Below are 25,475 nucleotides of genomic sequence, written 5' to 3'. Positions count from 1 at the left end.
CCCCCCAGCCCAGATGTGAAAGTATCTTCTTTCCTCATTGGTCCTTCTGGTCAGGTGCCAACAAGGTTATTTGAACTACTTAACCCATTACAGATAAGGCGATTCAGTGTCGCTGCCAAAGAAGGATTTTATGCTACCCTTCTCTCTCTATTTATGACAACCAGCCTCATCCCTTTAGCCACATTTCTAACAGCCTGGAGCAGTTGCTCTCTCGTATACCCTTCCTGCAGAGTGAATGGGTAGGGCCCTTTGTTTTCAGTATTTACTGATTTTCTCAGATTTCCTGGGTTTCGACAAAGCCCGTATTTGGGTTTTACTAATTTTCATCCAAATTTTGGATTTTTGGGGCTTCAGGAATTTTTCACAGGGGAAGTGGATGGGGCTGCACTGAAGGGCCAGAGTCAAGAGTGGAGGAGAAGGCTTCACCCTGAGCACTGTCCCCCATGCCAGACAGAGCCCCCTCCTGACCCTGGCCCTTCAGCACTTCCCCGTCCACTTTCTGGCTCCCTGCACATCTCATTTTCCTGCTGGTGGGGAGTCTGCCCTTCATTTTCGTTTTTTACCAATTTTTACTTGTTTTTTTAAATTTTCAAATAAACACTGATACAGCCGCAGAAAATCTATTAAAAAAAAATAAAAAACAAAAAAAGAAATGGCCTTATGAATGGGGGAGGAAGCACATGAGATTCAGAGCTGCATGTGATCTTCATCATGTCCTGTGTGTGTGATGCCTGAGAGGAGCCAGTACTGGGACGTGTAAACAAACCCCCATAATCTGTGCTGGAGGGAGCAGATGAGTTGGAAAACTGGAGAATTACAGATCTGAGTTGAAGGCAGATTTCTTATTGTTTCCAAAGAGTTATTAGTAACATAACTAAGGGAAACAGATTTGTTTTTCAAAGTATGATTGTCAATTTGATGCTGTTCCTTTACAGTCCTTGGGGTTTTTTTTCTCCCTTTCTTCCAACCCACAGATTTTTTTTTTTTTTTTTTTACTTTTCAAAATAACATTGGATGAGTAAATATTGATGTACTCTACAGCAGAGGCAGAGAAAACATCTGTAACGTTGGGACAATAAATTTGGACATGACTACCAACAGAAGGTAGTAGTATAAAATACCTTACATTTCTAAAGCTCCTTTCATCCAAGGATCTTAAAGCATTTTACAAGGGTTACACTGTGCCTTTAAAGCCCAGCCCTGTGTTGGGGCAGTGTTGATCCGGCCTTCCTCAGGGGAACTGGGGGAGATGCTCTGCCTCAGGAAAGCACAACCCTTCCCATGCGTGCAGGATGGTTTACATAGATTGCATAATCCTCCTAGGCTGATGCACTTTGCTCTTAATAGTGCCTTTGTGGACTCGTGTGGAAGGGCATGGATTCATCAAGAACATCCATTCTTCCCTTTGGAGAGAGGTGCCTCAGGGAGAGAGGAAGGGAATAGTAGCAGCAGGGACTGTGGTTGACCTTGGTCTGTGTCCAGGGCATGGAATGGACAGAGGTTCCCTGTGCCTCATTGCGTACTTGGTTTCCTGTACAGTGATGCATAGAACCCAAACTTAGTATTTGTCAGCATTTTTTTTTGTTTATTCCAATTACACCGTATCCAGACCACCTCCCAGTTTTGTCGTGTGTCTTATGTTCTCACCTCATATGATGATTCCAATAAAGGCCTGATCTGTCCCTGATTGAAATGAATGACATGACTTATCTTTGCTTCATTGGGGCCATACTTGGGATCCAATTCTGAGAACATTTACTTCTCCACATAATCCAGTTGAAGTCAATGGAAATATATGTGTGAGTAAGGCTGTATCTACAGGACAGAGCCTGTATTGGCATAGTCCCCTCCAGTAGACACAGCATACACCCATACAAAGAGTTTTTCTGCTGGTGTAGGAGCACCATCGTGCTCAATGTTAGCTAGCTAAAAGTCTGCTTTGGAGTTAACTATCTTGAGTAGTTTTTTATCCTCTGCATATTTTGCCACCTTATGGTTTACGCCCTTTTCCAGATCATTTATGAATATGTTGAACAGTACTGGTTCCAGTACAGACCCCTGGGGGACTGTACCCACTATTTACCTCTCTCCATTCTGAGAACTGAGAACAACCTACCCTTTGTTTCCTATCTTTTAACCGATTACCAATCCATGAGAGCACCTTCCCTCTTATCCTGTGGCAGCTTACTTTGCGTAAGAGCCTTTGGTGAGGGACCTTGCAAAAGCTTTCTGAAAATCTAAGTACACTGTATCCACTGGATCCCCTTGGTCCACATGCTTGTTGACACCCTCAAAGAATTCTAGTAGGTTGGTGAGGCATGATTTCCCTTTACTAAAACTATGTTGACTCTTCCTCAACAAATTACATTCATCTATGTGTCTGACAATATTGTTCTTGATTATAGTTTCAACCAGTTTGCCCAGTACTGAAGTCAGGTTTACAGGCCTGTAATTGCTGGGAACACCTCTGGAGCCCTTTTAAAAAACTGGCCTCACATTAGCTATCCTCCAGTCATCTAGTACAGAAGCTGATTTAAATGATAGGTTACAGACTACAGTTAGTAGTTCTGCAATTTCACATTTGAGTTCCTTCAGAACTCTTGGTTGAATACCATCTGGTCCTGATGACTTATTGCTGTTTAATTTAGCAATTTGTTTCAAAACCTCCTCTAATGATACCTCAATCTGGGACAGTTTCTCAGATCTGTCACCTAAAATGAACGACTCAGGTTTGGGAATCTCCCTCACGTTCTTAGCCGTGAAGACCGATGCAAAGAATTCATTTAATTTCTCCGCAATGACCTTATTCTCTTCGAGTGCTCCTCTAGCACCTCGATCGTCCAGTGGCCCCACTGGTTGTTTAGCCGGCTTCCTGCTTCTGATGTACTTAAAAAAATTTTTGCTATTACTTTCTGAGTCTTTGGTTCCTGTTCCTCAAATTCTTTTTTGGCCTTCCTAATTGTATTTTTATACTTCACTTGCCAGTGTTTATGCGCCTTTCTATTTTCCTCACTAGGATTTAACTTCCACCTTTTAAAGAAAGCATTTTTGCCTCTCACTGCTTCTTACTTTAGCCACAGTGGCTTTTTTTTGGTTCTCTTACTATGTTTTTTAATTTGGGGTATACATTTAAGTTGAGCCTCTATTATGGTGTCTTTGAAAAGTTTCCACACAACTTGCAGAGATTTCACTTTTGGCACTGTACCCTTTAATTTCTGTTTAACTAACCTCATTTTTATGTAGTTCCCCTTTCTGAAATTAAATGCTACAGTGTTGGGCCGCTGTGGTGTTTTTCCTGCCACAGGGATATTAAATTTAATTATATTATGGTCACTATTACCAAGCAGTTCAGCTATATTCACCTCTTGGACCAGATCCTATGCCCCACTTAGGACTAAATCAAGAATTTCTTCTCCTCTGGTGGGTTCCAGGACCCGCTGCTCCAATAAGCAGTCAATTAAGGTGTCAAGAAACTTTACCTCTGCATCTTGTCCTGAGGTGACATGTACCCAGTCAATATGGGGATAATTGAAATCCTCCATTATTATTGAGTTTTTTATTTTAATAGCCTCTCTAATCTCCCTGAGCATTTCACAGTCACTATCACCATCCTGGTCAGGTGGTCAGTAATATATTCCTACCGCTATATTGTTATTATTAGAGCATGGAATTTCTATCCATAGAGATTCTATGGTACAGTTTGATTCATTTACAATTTTTACTTCATTTGATTCTACGCTTTCTTTCACATATAATGCCACTCCTCCCCAGCACGACCTGTTCTGTCCTTCCGATATATTTTGTACCCTGATATTACTGTATCCCATTGATTATCCTCATTCCACCGAGTTTCTGTGATGCTTATTATATCAATATCCTCATTTAATAAGAGGCACTCTAGTTCACCCATTTTATTATTTAGACTTCTAGCATTGGTATATAGGCACTTTAAAAACTTGTTTCCTTTTAGCTGTCTGCGTTTACACAATGTAACTGAATGGGACTCTTTTTTTATTTGATTGTTTCTGATCAGACCCTACCTGTATTTTATCATTTTCCATCCTCTCGTCCTCACTACGACATAGAAATTCTCTATTAATAGATCCTCCCCTAAGGGATGTCCGAACCATGTGCTCTTCCACACCTGTTGGCTTTCCCCCAGCCCTTAGTTTAAAAACTGTTCTATGACCTTTTTAATGTTAAGTGCCAGCAATCTGGTTCCATTTTGGTTTAGGTGGAGCCCATCCTTCCTGTATAGGCTCCACCTTTCCCAAAAGTTTTCCCCGGTTCCTAATAAATCTAAAACCCTCCTCCCTACACCATTGTCTCATCCACACATTGAGACTCTGCAGTTCTGCCTGTCTAACTGGCCCTGCGCATGGAACTGGGAGCATCTCAGCGAATGCTACCATGGAGGTCCTGGACTTCAATCTCTTACCTAGCAGCCTAAATTTGGCCTCCAGGTCCTCTCTCCTATCCTTCCCTAGGTCATTGACACCTACATGTACCATGAACACCGGCTCCTCCGCAGCACTACACATACATCTATCTAGATGTCTTGAGAGATGTCCTGATATTCAGTTCTAAATTGGCCCATTTCTTAATTTAATGTCATGAGATTGCACCGAGCCGTGTTTATTGAACTACATTTGCATATTCAGACATGGCCTTCCAATGGCAAGCACTTCAGTTGAATCCATTCCTATCTGACACAATCCTCCTGACAGCATCTCGAACATCCAGTAGTGCCTTACACTTCCATTCCATCACACTTTCAGCTGTGTTTTACAGCTGTAGATGTCCTCCAGAAGTCTCCACAAATCTTACTTCATACTGGACTCTACAAAACCTGCGGCTGATTGAACAGTAAAAAACAGTGTGCTTCAGTCAGTGTGAGAAGACTTTGATATTCACTCTAGAAGTGGATGACTAAAGCAGTAGTTTTAGGTAGTGGAAAAAGACAATCGATAATATTTTTCAGCATTGCTATTCTTTAAGTCAGTAGAGAGATTTTGGGATTCTTTTTGTTCTAACTCTTTCAATATATGACTGTAGGCCGTTACTCAACATAATGCAGTAACTTTACAAGTGTATTTATTATTCGGATGGTGTTGACAAGCTAGTAACAGTGGGAGAGGGAAACTAGACTTTTGTTTCAGGAGTTAATTACAATTGTGAAAGAGGAGAGTAGCACTAAAACTGCATTAAAAATAATGTAAAATTACTTCAGAGAAATAAACTATTTGTAATCTCTCAAAACAGCATCTTTATTCTTTAGGCTCCTTGTGGGCTTTTGTTTGATGTTCCTATTATAATGAAATCCAAAAATTACAATCTGAATTGTGGAAGAGATATGTATATAGAAACACAGGAAAGGCATACATTACCAGGTCAGACCACAGAAACATTTGGTTTAACACCTTGTTCTCCAGCAATGGCCTAGTACTTGTTGCTTCTTATAGCTATGACCTTTTTAGCTCAGCGGTTTGAGCATTGGCCTGCTAAACCCAGGGTTCTGAGTTCAGTCCTTGAGGGGGCCACTTAGGGATCTGGGGCAAAATCAGTACTTGGTCCTGCTAGTGAAGGCAGGGGGCTGGACTCGATGACCTTTCAGGGTCCCTTCCAGTTCTATGAGATAGGTATATCTCCATATATTAATATTAATTAAGGTTAAGTGCCAGCCTCCCTATGGCCAGGTTTATACTGCTGCCTCTGGAAAGACATACAAGTATCTTTATTTACTTGGAACTAGAACTGGTTGGAAAATATGATTAATGTTTTTGATGAAAAACGCTGATTTGTTGAAACTATGCAAAATATCCCATTTTTAAAAAAAATGGAGAAAAAGACCTTTTGAAATAGTCTAAATGATTTGTTTGGACATTTTCTAAACAAAAAAATTGCTGTTTTGGGGTTAAAAATGACTTTCTTTCAGTATTTGAGCTAATTAGACAGAAGACGGTATTTTCAAATGTTCCAGATCAAAACACCTTGAAACCATCAAAAAGAAAATATTCTGATTGACCCAAAATGAAAATAAATGGTTTTTTGGTTTGTAAATATTTGAGATTTTAACTTTTCACTCTCAAAAATATTTGCAGGATAGGAAAACCATTTCAAATCCAGCTCCCTTTGGTAGGTCACACCATTGTGGTGGAGTTCTTATTGTGATTTTGTTTCCTGCTGGATAGCCCCAAAACAACAGAAAAGCCAGGAAATCTTCCCTGAATGTTTTTGCATCTAAGCTACTGGCTTTTCAGGCTGATTTAAATTTGTTATAGTATGAAGAAGTTACCTTGTGCTGAGATTTTGTTTTGGTTTGTTTATTTTTAGGAAGCCAGTTACCACCACATGATCCAATGCCTACTCAAGAAGTAGTTTTAGCATTAAAAAATTAACCACTGTTTCCTTTCTTCCCATCTTAATTCATATTTCTGGATTATGAATGGAAAAATTAATTATTTTGTAATCTATTGACCAGTATTGTATAAAATGTTTTTAGGTCAGAGGTGGGCAAACTATGGCCCGCCGGCCACATCCGGCCCATGGGACCGTCCTGCCCGGCCCTTATGTTCCTGGCTGGGGAGGCTAGCCCCCTGCCTCTCAGCCTCAGCTCACCAGCGCTCTGGGCAGTGGGGCTGCAAGCTCCTGCTGGGCAGTGCAGCTACGAGAGCTGCCTGGTGTAGTGTATTAAATTGCTCCCTGTATGAATGTCCTACTTATGGAGTACCATGATTGGCAACCATAAGTAGTACATCGTAAGTAGCACATTTCTACAGGGAACAATTTAATACACTATACCAGCCCTCCGTACACTTCTGGAACCCTTATGTGTCCCTCAGGCCAAAAAGTTTGCCCACCCTTGTTTTAGGTCATTCAACAAGTTGAATTGTTTGCCAGGTCAAGGGTGAGATCGTAGACAATAAATCTAAAACAGGTAAATAATAATTGAAAAGTAAATCTGAGGTGCTGTTGCACTGGTCTTTTATAAATGTTTCTGGTGTCTGTCATGCTTTGTAATAACTTGAAAGTTGAAATTTTAGCTCTGAATTGCCATCCACGCTCACAGTATTATTCAATTTCTTTTCCATCCTGGGGTTTCCTTTGTGAATCAACTGTGAAATCCACACAATTATAGTCTGGAATTTTCCAGTATTCATGAAGAAAAGCTGTTTATTTCTGAGCCATGAGCATTACAATTCAGATTTCTTTTGCATAGTGCCTTCCCAGATGCTTTGATGGGGTTAAATAATAATTGCAAAGTTAAATAAAACTATCACCCTCCCTTCATTTTTATTTTAAATATACGGGAAAGGGAGAAAAAAGATAGTTTCAGCTATTTGAAAACAGATGGAGAGTCAATGGGGTGAGGATGCATGTTGTTCCAGAAGGGGCTGCTGAGGAGAAAGAGCTCTATGGGAATATTTACGCAGCAGCTGGGAGCCAGCTGGGAACACGCTTTCCAGAATGGGTAGAGAGACTCCCACTAGCTCTGCTCAAGCTAGTGTGCTAAAACTAGCAGTATGGACCCAGTGGCTTGGGTTAGCCATTTGAGTACAAACCCACCGGGTATGTGGCTAGCCCAACCAGCTGAGGCCACACAGCTACTTTTAGCACGCTAGCACAAGCAGAGCTAGCGTGTGTCTGTATGCCGCTTTGGAAAGCATACACCCAGATGCAGTGCAGATATAACCAGAGAAATAGTGACTGGAAATGTCAAAGGGCTAGATGAGGAAGAGGGAGTAAGTAGGAGAGTTTGAATCAAAGTCCCTAACATAATCCCCAGCAAAGTCCCTGAACTTGTTTTCCCTAAAAGTAACCAAAAGGAAAAGATTAAATGTGAAAGTTAAAAATATCCTGTGCCTGAGAAATACCAGCAGCCAGGCCCATATGGCTTGAGCCCCAGAAGGAGTGCAGAACAAAAACATAGCAGGCAGTAAAATGCTAACGCCTACATTGTACTCTGTTTATAATCTACCAGACTGGGATGTGGAAAAATTAGTCAAAGGAGCATGGGCCAAACTCTGTCCTCACTTATAACAGAGTGAATCTTTAGCATGGCTAGGCTAAGGAAATAGGGTGTGTTTTAAAGCTGTTTAGGTAGGCCCTACAGTTGACCACTCCCAGATAATACATTTTTAAACATGACTGTGTTAGGAGTGAAGTGGTGTTTGCTGCCTTCAGAGCTGAGCGACGGCTGCTGGCCAGGCACCCAGCTCTGAAGGCAGAGTCGCCACCAGCAGCAGCACAGAAGTAAGGATGGCATGTTATGGTATTGCCACCCTTACTTCTGCATTGCTGCCTTCCAAGCTGGGCCGTTGATCAGCAGCCGCCACTCTCTGACCACCCACCTCTAAGGCAGCAGCACAGAAGTAAGGGTGGCATGGTATGGTATTGCCACCCTTACTTCTGCACTGCTGCTGGCAGGGCTCTGCCTTGAGAGCTGGGCGCCCGGCCAACAGGTGTCGTTCTCCGGCTGCCCAGCTCTGAAGGCAGCGCAGAAGGAAGGGTGGCAATACCATGACTCCTCTAAAATAACCTTGTGATCTGCCCTGCAACTCCCTTTTGGGTCAGGACCAAAATTTGAGAAACGCTGGTCTTCCCCATGAAATCCCTATAATATAGGGTAAAAGCACCCAAAAGATCAGATTTCATGGAGAAAGGCCAGATTTCACAGTCTGTGATGTGTTTTTCATGGCTGTGAATTTGGTAGGGCCCTACTGATGAGCTGTAGAGCCTTTCAACTCTTTCAACCAGCTTGAATCCAACCCAGCTAAGCAGAGAGTAAAAGTTGCTCCCATCCAATGGATGTTTTCATGGCCCCTATGTAAGAGAAGTTTCATGGATCTCAGTAACAGCTCCCATGTCACACTCACTACTGTATTTGGCACTAGCCTGCCCGCTCTTTGGGACAAGGACTATCTCTTACTATATGTTTGTACAATGGTTAGCACAAAGCAGCCCCATGCTCAATTGAGTCCTCTAGTACAGAGTTTTTCAACCCATGGGTTGCCACCCAAAACTGGGTCACTAGAATACATCAAAGGGTCATGGGGCTGGCTGGGCTCAGCTCCCCATTCTGGGTATTGTGACCTACTGCATGGGATCACAGCACCGCTCAGATCTGGCCTTTCTGTCATGATTATGGGAAGGCCGGACAAGTCAAATTTGAGCAAATGGCACTGCAATCCCATGCACCAGGTCTCAAACCCCTTCTCACAAATGTGGTCTGGCTGTTCCCAGAGGTTGCAATGCCCAGAGTGAGAAGCTGAGCCCAGCCACCCCCACGGGACAGGAGCTGAGAGGGAGCAATTGGTTTCAGGTTCTCCAGTATTTCCCACACACACACGATGCACCGCCCCATGCCCCACAGCCAGACAACACCCAGTCTTCCAAACCCCCATTATGCTCCCCAGTCTGAACCCCCTCCCATGTACCCTTCCCATCAGCCAGGCGACTCCCCCTCTGTCAAACCACCCATCCTGGCCCCTGCTGCCTCCCAGCTCCTTCCTCCAGTCCCCTCATTTTACCTCAAGATTCCAAATCCTTCCACCCCTTTACCCTCTGCCTCCCACGAGCTGTGTGTGTGTGTGTGTGTGTGTGTGTCCTTTGGGGAGTTGTTGGCTCGCCAACCCTCTGCCCCATATCTTCCCCGAATTCCTGCCCCATTTCCCCCAGAATCCCAATTCCTTCCTCACTACACCCCCAGATTCACTCCCAGGCTCCCAGATTCCCGTCATCCCTTGCCCTCTGTCCCTCCATAAGCCATGGGGAGGGCTGTGTGTTTTTGGGGCTTATCTCGGCTCTTCACCCCTCCCTCTCTCCCTCCAGTTAACAGCTGGGGAAGCCCCCCTACCAGAAACATCTGTCAGAGGTATGTGAAATATTGGTTTGGCACCCTCCCTTTCAATGGACCTCTGCGGGGCAGGGGGAGGGGGAATCAAGTCTGGGGGCACGTCCAGGTGGATCTCTGGGTTGCAACAGGCCATCAAGGTTTACAAATGGGTCCTGAATCTAAAAAGGTTGAAAAACAGGGTTCTGGTGAGAGCTCCTGCTGCATGTGCCAACACCTTATTAACTATAAATTTGCAAGAGTTAACAGCACTCTCATTGTGTCTCTTTCTCTCTCACACACGCACAACTGGGAGTGTATGGAAGAAGTTCAGATCAGGAGACAGATGAAAAAACAAGATTAGTTCTTTTTAATTTAAGATTTTTGAGCCAGCCTCATGATTTTTGGGGGTGTGGTTCATGACCTTTTAACATGGGTGGGTGGGTGTCAAAACTGAGGTACTGTGATACCATGGATTGGAGAGGACTTCATTAGCCTCTGCTTTAAAAAAAATCTTAGCAGATGCCAACTGAGCGTTCTCAGCAATGATTTTTTCACTGATATCACCATTATCAAATCTATCTTTATTTTAATGTTTGGTCGCAGACGTGAACTTCATTAAGCACCATTTACATTGCCCAGTTTCACATTACAGTTGTTTTCAATTTTCTTGGTTGAAAAAGCATACTTTCCCTCACAAAACTCAAAAGCGCCGGAAGGGACTTTGCTCATGCTTTCCAAAAACAAATTCACCTTTTGATAGATACCAAACATGGAAAATTTCAGAGTGAAAGGTGAATGTTTTGGAAGGAAAGTGTTGTACATATGAAAATAGGTTATAACTGAAACTATTTTGCAACCTTAGCTACAGTGCTAGCTATGTGACTCATATAACATTTAAGAAGACCTGCTATTATAGGAATTGAATCATGCTAATTTAGTCAGGTTTCTAGACAGTTCTATCACTTTATAGATTACTCTTCATAGAAGTGGGTGTCTGTCTTTCTTTTAGGAAAAAACAAACACTCCAACCAATCAACCATTTAAAGAATATATCTTCACCACAAGGTTGTTTAATCCCTTTTAAACAGGAAATAACATAAAATAAAATGTAATGGGTTTACGATATTTGGAATAACATATCATTTGCCAAAGGTGTGTGTGATTTGGTTATGTGGTGGTTGTGTGTGGGGGGATCGCTTCATGTTTTAGTGTAAGCACATATATTATGCTAGTAGCATAGAACGTCTCACAATGATCAGAGGCTGGATCTTAAAGTGCAGTCTGTGGCTATCATTCTTTAATTTAGGGGTTAGGGTTGCCAACTTTCTAATCTCACAAAGCCAAACATCCTTGCCCCACCCCTTTGTCGAGGCCCTGCCCCCTCTTCTCAGAGGCCCTGCCCCTCCCTCTGTCGCTCACTCTCCTCCATCCTCACTGGGCTGGGGAAGAGGTTGGGGTGCGGGAGAGAGTGTGGGGTCCAGGCTCCAGGAGGGAGTTTGGGTGCAGGAGGGGACTCAGGGCTGGGCAGGGGGTTGGCGTGTGGGAGAAGGTGCAGGGTGTGGGCTCTGGGAGGGGGCTCAGGGCTGGGGCAGAGGGTTGGGGTGTGGGAGGGGGTTCGGGCTCCAACAGGGCGGCGCTTACCTCAGGCGGTTCCCAGTCAGTGGTGCACTGTGGCTAAGGCAGGTTCCCTGCCTGCCCTGGCTCCACACTGCTCCCAGAAGTGGTCGCCATGTCCAGCTCCTAGGCGCAGGGGCGGCCAGGCGGCTCTGCATGGTGCGTGCTGTCCACATCTGCAGGCAACGCCCCCACAGATCTCATTGGTCACGGTTTATGGCCAATGGGAGCTGCGGAGCTGGCACTCGTTGCGGGAGCAGCGACCGGAGCCTCCCTGATCGCCCCTCCACCTAGGAGCCAGACATGGCAGCCACTTCCAGGAGCCATGTGGAGCCAGGGAAGGCAGGGAGCCTGCCTTAGCTCCAGTGACTGCTACTGGGGACTGAAGTAGCATGCTAAATATAGCGGTGTGGCCATTGCGCCTCTGGCAGCGACTTGGCTAGCGTTTTTTAGGATGGAGTGTGGGTATGGAGGGATGGATTTTGGAAAACAGTGGGAGAGAGGTCCTGGACTCAAGAAGTTTGGAAACTGCAGCCCTTATGTATAGGACTGTTAATTTTTCTCCCTGGACTTTTGACTGAACTGTTTGTCTGGCCCTTAAGCGAATTAGTGCTCTCGGCCAGGGGTGGCCAACCTTTGGCTCCAGAGCCACATGTGGCTCTTCAGAAGTTAATATGTGGCTCCTTGCATAGGTGCTGACTCTGGGGCTGGAGCTACAGGTGCCAGCTTTCCACTGCTCAATCCCAGACACTGCCCCCACTCCACCCCTTACCCCAAGGCCCCTGCCCCCTCCCCTGCTTCACCCTTGCTCTTCCCCCCTCCATCCCAGAGCCTCCTGTACACTGTGAAACAGCTGATTGCAGCGGGCAGGAGGCACAGGGAGGGAGGGGGAGGTGCTGATTGGCAGGGCTGCCGGCAGGCAGGAGCTGCTACAGACTAGGGACCAAGTGGCTAGGCAGCAGTTCTGCAGAAAAGGACCTAGGGGTTACAGTGGATGAGAAGCTGTATACGAGTCAACAGTGTGCCCTTGTTCCCAAGAAGGCTAAAGGCATTTTGGGCTGCATTAGTAGGAGCTTTGCCAGCAGATCAAGGGACATGATCATTCCTCTCTATTCGGCATTGGTGAGGCCTCATCTGCAGTACTGTGTCCAGTTTTGGGCCCCACACTACAAGAAGGATGTGGAAAAATTGGAAAGAGTCCAGCGGAGGGCAACAAAAATGATTAGGGGGCTGGAGCACATGATTTATGAGGAGAGACTGAGGGAACTGGGATTATTTAGTCTGCACAAGAGAAGAATGAGGGGGGATTTGATAGCTGCTTTCAACTACCTGAAAGGGGGTTCCAAAGGGGATGGATCTACACTGTTCTCAGTGGTACCAGATGACAGAACAAGGAGTAATGGTCTCAAGTTGCAGTGGGGGAGCTTTAGGTTGGATATTAGAAAAAACTTTTTCACGAGGAGGGTGGTGAAGCACTGCAATGGGTTACCTAGGGAGATGGTGGAATCTCCTTCCTTAGAGGTTTTTAAGGTCAGGCTTGACAAAGCCCTGGCTGGGATGATTTGAGCAGGGGTTGGACTAGATGACCTCCTGAGGTCCCTTCCAACCCTGATATTCTATGATTTTATGAGGTGTTGGGGGGGAGCTGATGGGGGCTGCTGATGTATTACTGTGGCTCTTTGGCAATGTACAGTAACTCCTCGCTTAACGTTGTAGTTATGTTCCTGAAAAATGCTACTTTAAGCGAAATGATGTTAAGCGAATCCAGTTTCCCCATAAGAATTAATGTAAATGGTGGGGGGGGGGGTTAGGCTCCAGGGAAATTTTTTTGCCAGGCAAGACTAATTTTTATATATAGACATACACCTATACACAGTATAAGTTTTAAACAAACAATTTAATACTGTACACAGCAATGATGATTGTGAAGCTTGGTTGAAGTGGTGAAATCAGAGGGTGGGATATTTCCCAGGGAATGCCTTACTGCTAAATGATGAACTAGCACTCGGCTGAGCTCTCAAGGGTTAATGCATTGTTGTTAATGTAGCCTCACACTCTACAAGGCAGCACAAATGGAGGGAGGGGAGACAGCATGGCAGAGCGAGACAGAGACACACACCATGTGTGTGAGAGAGAAACGTGCATTGCCCCTTTAAGTACGCTGACCCCCAGTCTAAGTACATTGCCCTCTTAAGAAGATCAGCAAGTTGAGACAGCAGCTGGTGCCAGCAAGCTCCCTCTGTCCTGAGACCTGTGGTGTGTCGTCACCCCCCCTATGGAAATGGGGTAAAGGAGCGGGGGGACGGGGACACCATGACATCAGCACCCCTCTTCCCCCACCCTTTGCACAGCAAGCAGGAGGCTCCTGGGAGCAGCTCCAAGGCAGAGGGCGGGAGCAGCACACAGCAGTGGGGAGAGAGACACCTGAACTGCCAGGCAATTGATAGCCTACTGGGTGGCTGATAGGGGGGCTGCTGATCCACACTGGTTCCAAGCCCTCACCAGCTAGCTCCAATGGGCTGCTCTTTTTGCAAGCAGTGGACAAAGCAGGCGGCTGCCAAACAATGTTATAAGGGAGCATTGCGCAACTTTAAATGAGCATGTTCCCTAATTGATCAGCAACGTAACAATGAAACAACATTAACCGGGACAACTTTAAGTGAGGAATTACTGTAGATTGGTAAATTCTGGCTCCTTCTCAGGTTGGCCACCCCTGCTCTAGGCAAATAATATAATCCACACAGATGCACTAAATCACTTCCCCTTCTCTTGAATAAATCACTCTAATCTGCAGTATCTCAAAGAATAAGGAGGAATAAACTTTCTAAATAGAGAAATACCACACAGCTTTCAGATATGTCTTTGATTTCACACAGCAAACTCTGGATATTAGTTCAAAGGACTCTTGCTATCCCTTGCAAGCTTTCTTATCTAATGTAATCTTGCACCATTATTTTACATGGAAAGCACCTTAATACCTGCTACAATAAATTTATTTTCTGCAATAGATGCCTTGTGTAATCACACCTTAGCAAACAGCTATAGTTCTTTGTGTTGGCCAAATCCAAATCTTACAATTTATTCTGAGAATTTCCATGTGGGGAGGGGGAAAAATTCCATGTGGGAAGACCGGTGAGAAAACAATATTCATACAAAAAAAAAAAAAACAAGAGTACTTGTGGCGCCTTAGAGACTAACAAATTTATTAGAGCATAAGCTTTTGTGGGCTACAGCCCACTTCTTCAGATGCATACAGAGTGGAACATATATTGAGGAGATATATATACACACATATAGAGAGCATGAACAGGTGGGAGTTGTCTTACCAACTCTGAGAGGCCAATTAATTAAGAGAAAAAAACTTTTGAAGTGATAATCAAGATAGCCCAGTACAGACAGTCCGGTTTAGCCAATGTACATGGCAGAGGGGCATTGCTGGCACATGATGGCATATGCCAGCAATTGGCAACATTGGCCAAACCGGACAGTCTCTACGCAAAAGAATTAATGGACACAAATCTGACATCAGGAATCATAATACTCAAAAACCAGTGGGAGAACACTTTAACCTGTCTGGCCATTCAATGACAGACCTGCGGGTGGCCATCTTACAACAGAAAAACTTCAAAAACAGACTCCAACAAGAGACTGCTGAGCTGGAATTGATATGCAAACTAGATACAATCAACTCAGGATTGAATAAGGACTGGGAATGGCTGAGCCATTACAAACATTGAATCTATCTCCCCTTGTAAGTATTCTCACACTTCTTATCAAACTGTCTGTACTGGGCTATCTTGATTATCACTGCAAAAGTTTTTTTCTCTTACTTAATTGGCCTCTCAGAGTTGGTAAGACAACTCCCACCTGTTCATGCTCTCTGTATGTGTATATATATCTCCTCAATATATGTTCCACTCTATATGCATCCGAAGAAGTGGGCTGTAGCCCACGAAAGCTTATGCTCTAATAAATTTGTTAGCCTCTAAGGCGCCACAAGTACTCCTGTTCTTTTTGCGGATACAGACTAACACGGTTGCTACTCTGAAAAATATTCATACAGGAAATATCGGTATGTGAATTCCAGATTCAGTTATATTGGAGAACTATTTAAACCAAGCATATAAAATGTTTTGCTGATGTTTGGTCTGATTCCATCTTGAGAGCTCCCATTTCTTCAAGTATATGCAGTTTTAAGTTCCTCATATACCTTAGTATACTTGTGTTTTATGTACTTCTCACTTACTCAGCCCATTTCTTCGGCATTACCCTCTGCTGCTTCAACCTTTACTGGTTTTTCTAAACCCAGAATCCAAACTGGGGTAGTCTGATATTTTTTCAAAATAGCTGTAAATCACCCAAGTCTGTGTGTATGTACCTTTTTCTTACAGATGTTTTTAAAGGCAAGGATTAATCTAGGACAGTGGTTCCCAAACTTGTTCCGCCACTTGTGCAGGGAAAGCCCCTGGCAGGCCAGGCCGGTTTGTTTATCTGCCGCGTCCACAGGTTCGGCCAATCGCGGCTCCCAGTGGCCGCGGTTCGCTGCTTCAGGCCAATGGGAGCTGCTGGAAGCGGCGTGGGCCAAGGAACGTGCTAGCCACCACATTCGGCAGCCCTCATTGGCCTGGAGCAGCGAACTGTGGCCACTGGGAGCTGCGATCGGTCGAACCTGCAGACGCGGCAGGTAAACAAACCGGCCCGGCCTGCCGGGGCTTTCCCAGCACAATCTGCGGTACAAGTTTGGGAAGCACTGATCTAGGAAATTAAACTACCTGGCAGTGGCAGTAGAAGTTTGCAGTTGCCAATGGCTGTAATAATGTTTTAGCAAGGAGTCTTCTCTCTCCTGAAATAAACTGTGTTTTGCAGCAGCACATAACCAAATTGTAGTTTATTTTAAAATAAAACCTATGCTGGCTTGGGTTGCAAATTACATTGCTGTTTATCTTTCTGGCAAAAATATAGTTGCCTGTGAACTATCTAGCTGTGTCCTCTAGTTTTTATTTTCTCTCTCCAAATTATATTCTTGTCTTGCAGCAGTGGCTAGGGCAGCTAATTTCGTGTAACACATTGGCTAAATTGTGTCATATTCCCTTCTAGTGGATGGTTCACATGTCATAGAGGATAAGAGCCTATGACTAGTGCTTGCTAATGGAGTTATTAGTTTAGCTCAAATAGTTGAGGGCTGTATTTTTGGTTTTTGAGGTCTTGGGTTCTATATCTGATGATGACCTTTGTGTGTGTGTGGGGGGGGGGGTTGTAGTGCTCTGAAAACTGCTACGTGGCTATACTGGCTTGGCTAGAAAATGAAAATATTTGCTTTTATGGCAGAGGACTCTTTGAATTCTCTGATTATAACAGAAAAGTTCAGACCCAAAGTTTCTTCCCTGGTTCCCATTCCCATAGACCTTTGATCAGCACACTATTGAATATATACAAACTGAAGCTTGGCCTCAGGTATGCTCAGCAGTATACCTGGCCCTGCTCCCAAGGCATTACTTATGGCGTACAGGTAATGAGCTCAGACCAATAGCTCTGCAGCCTCAGTCCCTTCTCACATTTGTTGAGGGGAAGCTCAGTTCTCTTCACTTCACTCCCCTTCAGTCCCTTCCAGCCCACCTTCCCTTTGCTGCTGTGCCTGAGGTCATTCAGCTTGCATCCAGCTTCCCTTGTGTCTTGGTCTGGCAGTCAGGAAACCTGGTGCTGTCACTTGCCCAGATAGCACTTCTACTTGTCCCAGGCGTCTCTGGTCAGTAGTATTTTTCCCAGGCTAGTTTATTGGACAGGCCAGAAATTCCTGGTGCTTCTCTGGAGACCCACTGGCTTTCTAGCCCCCTCTAGATTATTCAGGGAGAAAATCAGGCCTGATCCCAATCCCCACTTACAACTTTATGGGGCATTATCTCCTTACATTATGTCAGGGAGGGGCTTGGGGTCACTCCCCTTCTTTCCTTAATCTCTCCCCTAGCCCCGCAACACGATCCTGGAAGGGTAAACTGGTGAGAGGGATGTACTTCCCCTTCCTGGTCACACAATCTCAGTGGAGGGTAAATGCTCTGTCCCCCTCCTTTCTGTCTGTGAGCTCTCTGCATGTAGACACAACCTGCAGCACGTAAGAGGAGAGGAGTCAACAGAACTTTGTGGACTGTCCCCAGCTATTTGCTTAGCTGGTCTGCATTGTGCCTTCTTGTGGTGGGAGGCTGGCATTGTAGCAAAGAAACAAACAAACCCTCAGGTGGCAGTTGGCACAGTCCCCTGAACTCTGGCCAGAACTGTGAATAGCCAGTATGAGTTTACCAAACCTTGAACAATGTCATCCAAATTAGGGCTCCATACATACTGTTTGAATGTCACCTGAACAGTTTTTACTGCAAAATATACTATGAAATTAATGAAATACTTAGTTTGCAATTCCAGCTCTTTTATATCTCAACGCATTACAATCCGTTAATGTACCAGAAATTATCAATGAAGGCAACAAAAGGGTAATAGACCTCTGGAGACAAAACAGTTATTTCACTAGAAAGACATCAACATAATCCTAGATCAGTGACAATATTAGGTACTACTGCACTCAGTGCCTGCATCATATATGAAATATTTGTAGCAAAATATTTTTCTTACCCTAAGTACTATGATATTAATATTCTGGTACTTCTAAATTGTTCTTAAATGGTTAACCTAAGAATATTGTTTCAGCAGTGCATATATTTTATGCTATTTATAACAAACATTTATTTCATTATGTTATACACCTCTGCCTCGATATAATGCTGTCCTTGGGAGCCAAAAAAGCTTACTGCGTTATAGTGAAACCGTGTTATATTGAACTTGCTTTGATCCACCGGAGTGCGCAGTCCCGCCCCCTCCCCCCCCCCCCCCCGGAGCACTGCTTTACCGCGTTCTATCCAAATTTGGGTTATATCGGGTGGCGTTATATTGAGGTAGCGGTGTGTGTATATATATATATATATATATGGGGGTGGGGGTTATTGAAGACAGATCAAACTTAAGTACCAATTGAAAGTTGTTGGAAAAAATTGCATTTATATATTAGTGCCATAAATTGCACTGCATAAATCCCAATAATAACAGCTGTGGAATATAGCTCCTTTGTTTATCATTAATTTTTTACCAATTAATTGCTTCATTTGCTGGGTCAGTTAGTTACAGTGGGATGAAACTCAAAGAAATAACATATTTTAAGCTTGTCCTCCGGCATATTTATGTGTGTTTATTTTTTAGACATTTAAAACTAAATGTTGAATCATTGCAAGACACAGAAGTGCCATGTAAAATGGACAAAATTAGTGAGACATTCCAACAAACCTATGTCCTGATTCAGCAGTCTGTCCCGATTCAGCAAACCTCAATATCAGACTAAACCTTGGGGTTTACTTTCTCATGTCCCTAGTGCAGGGTCCCATTGCAGAGTCATGGCCTACTGCATGCTAGCAAAACAAGGCAGAGAACCTGGATATAATGCACTAAACATACATGCAAAATTAAGAGAATAGTATCAACACACAACTGGTTCTGTGATTGTTGGATTATTTTGTGATCAGAATAAAATGGCTTTAATAAATACAGTACATTAGTATATGGGGTGGTTAAAAGGAATCTTTATGGTTAGATGTATTGATTTTGCTGTAAGTCACACTTGCATTCCAACAAAATGAGTGTCAAATTTCTGATTTACAAATGTATTTTTATTCATTTCAGTGCTTTTTCTCTGCATTTTCTCCAGTCTCCCCACATCTCATTCACATTATCTGTTTGCCCAGAAATGGGTGGCAATTTGAGTGCCTTTCACATAAAATCAATAACAATAATGAAATCCTTAGTGGACTTCATGGATCATATGGCCTGCCTCCCTTTTATGGAGTAATAACTCTGCTTGTGGTTTGTTTTGGTTGATTGGTTTGTCAGTTTGTTTTACAGGCTCTTTTATTGTGAGGGTGCTTGGGTAGCAGGGGATGTCAGTGTTGAATGTCAATCTTACTCTGGTGGAAAGGCTTTTTGAAGAGGAACATTTTGAAGTGTTTCCTAAAGTCAGTCAGACTCTAAAACAGTGGTTCTCAACCTATTTATCATTGTGGGCCACAGCTGTGTGCTAATTGGGCCGCATGCGTCCCGCAGGCAGTGGGTTGAGAACTGCTGCTCTAAAAGTTTGTTCATAAGCTGGATCCCCTCAACTGAGAATGTTTTGTTACCAGCTCCCATGCCGTTTGTCCTGGGCTTCATGTGCTGTGCTTTGGCCCACAAGAGCACAAGTGTCTTTGCAATTCATAGATCAAAATTTGGTCTTTAATGTAGCTGGGTCTTGGTCCATGAATTGCTTTGAAGATTGGGACCAAGGCCTGAGACTGGCATCTGAAAGTGACTGGGAGCCAGTAGAGAGACTTGAGCATAGCCTGCTGTGCTTGTAGCAGCCTACACCATGGAGAAAATGGGCAGTCTTTCATCTCTTTCTTGCATGATACAAGTTCAAGTTCTGTACAACTGTAGATTTCCAAAGAGGTCCTATATAGCCCTGTAGCCAAGAGTTGTAAAACATAGAGAAATCATTCCATGAACCAGAAACTGCATCAGAATGTAGTCTCCATATTTCATGGGAAGAGGGTAAAAATTCATTTAAATGATAGATACATTTGTAAGCTGAAAAAATAACTTTTTTTTCCTTTTTTTGGTAAAATGATTGGTTGTTGAATTTCAAACTGTATTATAGCAAGGCTTATGGTTTCAATGGCATTGTTCTCTCCTCTAGCTGATGAAGCTGTATAGAAATTCTACAAAACAGAACATAACCATGCTTTTTGTTCTTTCTAGCTATTGTATACAGATCTCTCTGCTTAACGGGCTATTTATTTCTGTAATTAATACTTGCTTTCAGATGTAGGCATACATATTTTGTATTAATGGAGATAGAACTAAAGAAATGGGAATATTTTGATCATAAGTAAATTAAATGTAAAAAAGTGAGTCTGCTGCTTATTTTTTAGTAGTGATAATATACACATTGTCTTCATTTACACAAGGAGCTGACTAATTAAATGGCCTAAATTGCAGTTTCCAGTTAAGTGCTCCCAAATTCACCGTGTGGTTAAAATTAGTTTCTAGATTAACTGAGTTTTTTAAAGCTTTTAATAACTTTTGCAGGATGATCAAGAAGAAAAACAGTGTGATTATAGGTCATATCTAAGTAGGTGGGGAAGGGTGTGGGAAAAGGAAGAAAACCACTTCCTGTAGTTTACACGGCACTTAGTCGAAATGTCAGTGAAAGGATGTATTGGGGGATTTCCACACTGCATGAATGTATTTGTATTCATTTGCTTTAATGCACTTCCTGCCCTCCAGCTGGTGGCTTCTTGCCACCTGCAGGCACTCAATTTTAGCATAATCCGTGGGTGAGTTTTAAAGAGTGAGAATGATTGGTACCTGGTTGGGCACTATTGGGATGACCTTTTTGATTCATGGTAATCAAAACTCTTTACAAAGAGGGGATCGTTGAGCTAATTAACAGTAGATGGGGGGTTCACTTGATAATAGACAAAGGACCAATGTCTCAATTAGGATACAGCCTCTGTGTGCTGCTCAGGTTGTGCAAAAAGGCTGGAACCTGGCCACAGCTGGTGGGTGAGAATTTTCATGGTGGGGAGTTACTCTCAGCTGGCTTAAAATCACAGAACTGGTGCTTGTGCCCACTGCCCCACAGGTAGTCAAAGTGTAGGTCTGAATGCTTACTTTAACAAGCTTCTTGGACATTGGTTTTCACTGGTTCATTGCAAATTAGCGAAATGGTCTCTGATCATGGGAGTGTTCTTCCCAGGAAGCGATCTGAGAGAGCCAGTTAGCTGGAGTTACTTTTCTGATTCTCCAAAGCACATTGGACAGTAGCAGCTTCTCTAGTCTGATCTGGCAGTATGGTAATGGAAGCATTTATGAAGTCCCGACAGTTATTAAAATTACGGTAGTTCAGTCTTCACCAAGACCTCCACCAGCCACAACTTCTTCATGGAAATGATGATAAATTCCTTACATGGTCACAACCCCTGGCCATTTTTCAGAAGTATTTTGTCCTTTCTTGGTTGGTCCACAAATGCACTTGGAATGTAGTATTTTGATAGGAATGTGGTGATCTGCACTGATTTGGCTGGACACAGCTGTTGCACCCACTTGTAAGGATCCAGGCCTCAGTGATAGACTGTCAATGATTATGAGATTCTCTCTTGTTTTCTTCATACATGTAAGTCAGTGATAGATTCCTCCACTGCCCCTCCCCCAATCCTGGTATGTGGCTGTGTGGTCAGAGCATGTGCAATGGCATAGAAATAGCGCACAGTACATGCAAGTTCACACCAAGCACCACATAATTCATAGCTTCAGGAAAACACCCAGTCATATTTATAAATGTACAGCAAGCATGACACAGTTCTCAGCAGCACCCAAATCTCCAAGTCCAGAGAACAGTCCTGCACAGAACACTACAGTGGCTGACTGTTACAGTGCTCTTTCAAAGCCTCCCTCACCTGTGTAGCTCCATGTTAGGCTCTTGTAATCGCGCTTGTGTCTGGCTGTTGAAAGTCAGCAGACAACTGCTCCACCTCCAGCCTGGCAGCAGCTTTCCCCCCTTTGCCTCACAGATATTATGCAGGACACAGCAAGCAGCTATAACCATGGGGATATGTTTCTCGCTGAAATCCAGTCTAGTGAGTAAGCACCAATAGTGTCCCTTCAGTCTACCAAAAGCACATTCACCAGTCATTCTGCACCGGTTGAGCTGGTAGTTGAATCTTCCCTTGGTGCTGTTGAGGTGGCTGATGTATGGCTTCATGAGCCAGGGGAGCAAGGGGTAGGCTGGGTCCCTCAGAATCACTACTGGCATTACTATATTGTCGGTCGGGAAAGAATATTCCCGCTTGCAGCTTTCTGAACAGTCCTGTGTTCTTAAACATGTAAGTATCCATGCACCTTCCCTAAGCAGCCTACATTGATACTGGTGATGCATCCCTGGAGATTCACCAGCGCTTGCATAACCATAGAAAAGTAGCCCTTTCTATTGATGCACCCTGTGGCAAGATGGCTGATGCCAAAATAGGGATATAGGTGTTGTGTGTCGCCCCACCGCAATTTGGAAACCTTATTGCTGCAAATCTATCTGCTATGTCTTACACATTGCCAAGAGGCACAGTCCTGCGTAGCAGGAGACCGTTAATGGCTCTACACGCTTGTATGGCAGCGGCCCCCACTGGATTTTCCAGTTTCAAAATAATTTCCCACTAATGTTTAGCAATCTGTCATTGCTTCCACAGTGTGAGTGTCACTTGTTTTTGCACAGTCAGTGCAGCTCTCATTCTGGTGTCCACGCACTGAGGGGCTGGGGCAAGCTTGGCACACAGATCCAGAAATGTGGCTTTTCACGTCTGCAAGTTCTGCAGCCACTGCTCATCTTCCCAAACCTGCATGATGATGTGATCCCACCACTCAGTGCTTGTTTCTCGGGCCCTGAAGTGGTGCTCCACCATCTGCAGCTACTCCGTGAATGCTACCAACAACCTTGAATTGTTTTTTCCTGTGTTCCTCAGCAATCTGTCCTCAAAGAAATCCTCACGTCCCCAGCTGTTGCAGTATTTCCTGCAGGTCTGCAAATACAGGTGAATCACTTGTCCTGTATTTGAATGTTCATGAGAATAGTGCAAAGCTCTATGCTTCTGTCAGAGATGACCGAGACCAAAAAGTGCCATGTGGGTTTGTGGTTTTTTTTTTAAAAAGGTGCAAAAATTATGGGATATGGATGGGATGATGAGATGCAGAAAGTTGCATGCTGGGAACTTGACCCCTAGCTCCCAGAGGTCCTTAGGTAAGTCATTTGTATCCCATATTGCAAAAATTTCCAAAAGGCATTTTGCCAGACAGCTGCGCTTGGCACACCGGGGTTACCTGTGGCGCACAGCCAAATATGCACACCTCCGAGCAATTATACACACTTCAGCAGCTGTATGCTGACGTAACCACAGTTTGCGTCAATCACAATTTGTAGCATAAACATGGCCTGCTTGGACAATAGTAAAAGCAAAAAATTGAGAGTGAGGTTCTCCCAAGCCACTTTCATCATAGTGTGCCCTTCGCAAGATGTTTAAGTATGGTGGGATTTTCATACTCCTTTGAGTTTAAAGTTATTTAGTTCTATCTTCTGCTTTTTAGGGCCTTATATTTACTTTGTAGAAACTGAACTACTAACAAATACAAACCTCCAGTTATCCCATGATGTATTTATAAATAACTTCTTTTCTCTTTCTTTTCGCGATGCTTGTTGCCAACCATTACAAAATATTGTAGAAGTTGTGGGTTTGAGTCCAGACTTAGCTATAGAAAAGCAAGAGTACTAGATAAAAAATAAAAACCCACTACTTACATTCTGCCAGTTATATACTTACAGCTTTTTATAGTACTAGACTTTTGTGCAAACATTTTAGCATATTTTTCTTCCTGTTGTCTTATCTACTCACCAAATGCTGACTTGAAATCAGTCCCCCTTAGTGTTAGTTTGTTACTCTTCGTTTCTGTTATGATTGGGTGTTGCCCTTGCTAATTTTGTGTGGAGGTAAGCTGTCTGTCAAACTTACATGCTTTTGCAAAATCTGTTGCCAAGCTTATCACACAGCAAAACTATGTCACAACTAGGAAGCACAGATGCAGCTCTCTAATAATAAGGGAATGGGATACAATTAGGAGTACAAATGCAATTATTTGATAAAATACCACTTTGAAATGGTGTAAGTCTTCATAAAACTGTAAGTGCATACATTTATAAATACTACTGTGTTTATTTTTAGATGTGACCTTAACTCTGATTTGAAGAAATGCAAAACCACACTGTCTCACAAGAGGAAAACAGCCCTCAGTGAGTATGCTCAGCATGAAATAAAAATGTATCACCAAGTGGAATTTAAAATTGTTTAATTTGTATCTTAGATGAATAATCAAGGGTCTGTAAGGTTTCTGAAAACGGTCATATTTGGTATTTTAAATAGGAGTTCTTCAGCTTGAAAACTAAGATAATTTGTCTTCTTTCAATTTTGACTATTGATCCCTTTTAAGGGCACCAACAGTTGCAGAGGTTTTGGCTGGAGAAATGGCAGTCTCCCTTACTTACCCAAGCTGCTTCTTGACCTACTGTCATAAGAACATACTTTAATTCTGTGGATAAATAATATTTGTATGATTTGTTCTTTTATGGCACAGTGCCCCGATCCCTCCATATATCTCTTCTGACAATGTTACATTCCATTAGAACACTGAAGTTAATAGAGTTAGTCACCAGTTAGAGATCGTTTTAGATACAGAAGCAGTCAGCTAAAATCTAATACTCAAAGGAAAACAAATTAGGGGGAGTGTGAGGATTTGGAAGCTGCCGGAGAGTTATGACAGATCTCCTACTTGAGCAAATCTTGTGAAATTAAATACTTTTCTGGGAGGACTGCCTCTTTACTAACCATCATATAAATTAGAAGAACTGGAAAACTATCTCCTTCAATTGCTGACTGACATGCTATGCTAAGAGTATAGTTACTTATGATGCATGCTAACGCTTTTGGGGATGAAGTATGCAAGTCTCTCATCTTTTGGTTTTCCTATTTAATCAGTTCTCCTTTTTTCACTTTGAATTGATTTACATCACTCCATTGATTTATAGGCACTTTCAGTTGATGCATAAATTCTTGTGTGCAAGGAATACTATTCATTCTGAATTGAATTATACAGTGGCCCATCTGCTGGTTTTGGGAGCAGATAGTCAACAATCCCTTCTCTCCACTCACCCCAAAGTGAGTTTCCTGTTTTAAAATCTAGTTACTTCTGTGCTCACAAATATTGGCCTTATTATTTGTCTCATAACCCTGTAAGGAAAAAAAATTGCTCTGATGTTCAGAGTGGTTGAAAGGTTTCATGATAGAGTGAAGTGTTCTAGAGGCATTAGAAGCAAGAATGATGCATGTGTGGTCACAGTCACTACGTTTCCATTTGTTGT

At 43.3% G+C, this 25,475-nt stretch overlaps 1 protein-coding gene across 13 annotated transcripts in view; it reads left to right on the top strand.

The window, feature by feature from the left end:
* The window catches only part of INPP4A (inositol polyphosphate-4-phosphatase type I A), a 141,362-nt gene that overhangs the window by 35,617 nt on the left and 80,270 nt on the right, over nucleotides 1–25,475 (top strand). For 11 of the 13 annotated variants that reach the window (XM_034757942.1, XM_034757949.1, XM_034757943.1 and 8 more), the window contains exon 3: nucleotides 24,283–24,350. The gene's annotated coding sequence lies outside the window, so the exon portion shown is untranslated. Of the gene's footprint in view, nucleotides 1–23,031; nucleotides 23,101–24,145; nucleotides 24,241–24,282; nucleotides 24,351–25,475 lie in introns of those variants that run through there. The other 2 variants (XM_034757937.1, XM_034757939.1) reach the window with 2 other exon arrangements.

This window comes from Trachemys scripta, chromosome 1 (assembly GCF_013100865.1).
Source record: "Trachemys scripta elegans isolate TJP31775 chromosome 1, CAS_Tse_1.0, whole genome shotgun sequence".
NCBI classification, from domain to species: Eukaryota; Metazoa; Chordata; order Testudines; family Emydidae; genus Trachemys; species Trachemys scripta.
Note: the sequence above shows the minus strand (reverse complement) of the source record. Positions and strands in the feature narration are given on the sequence as shown.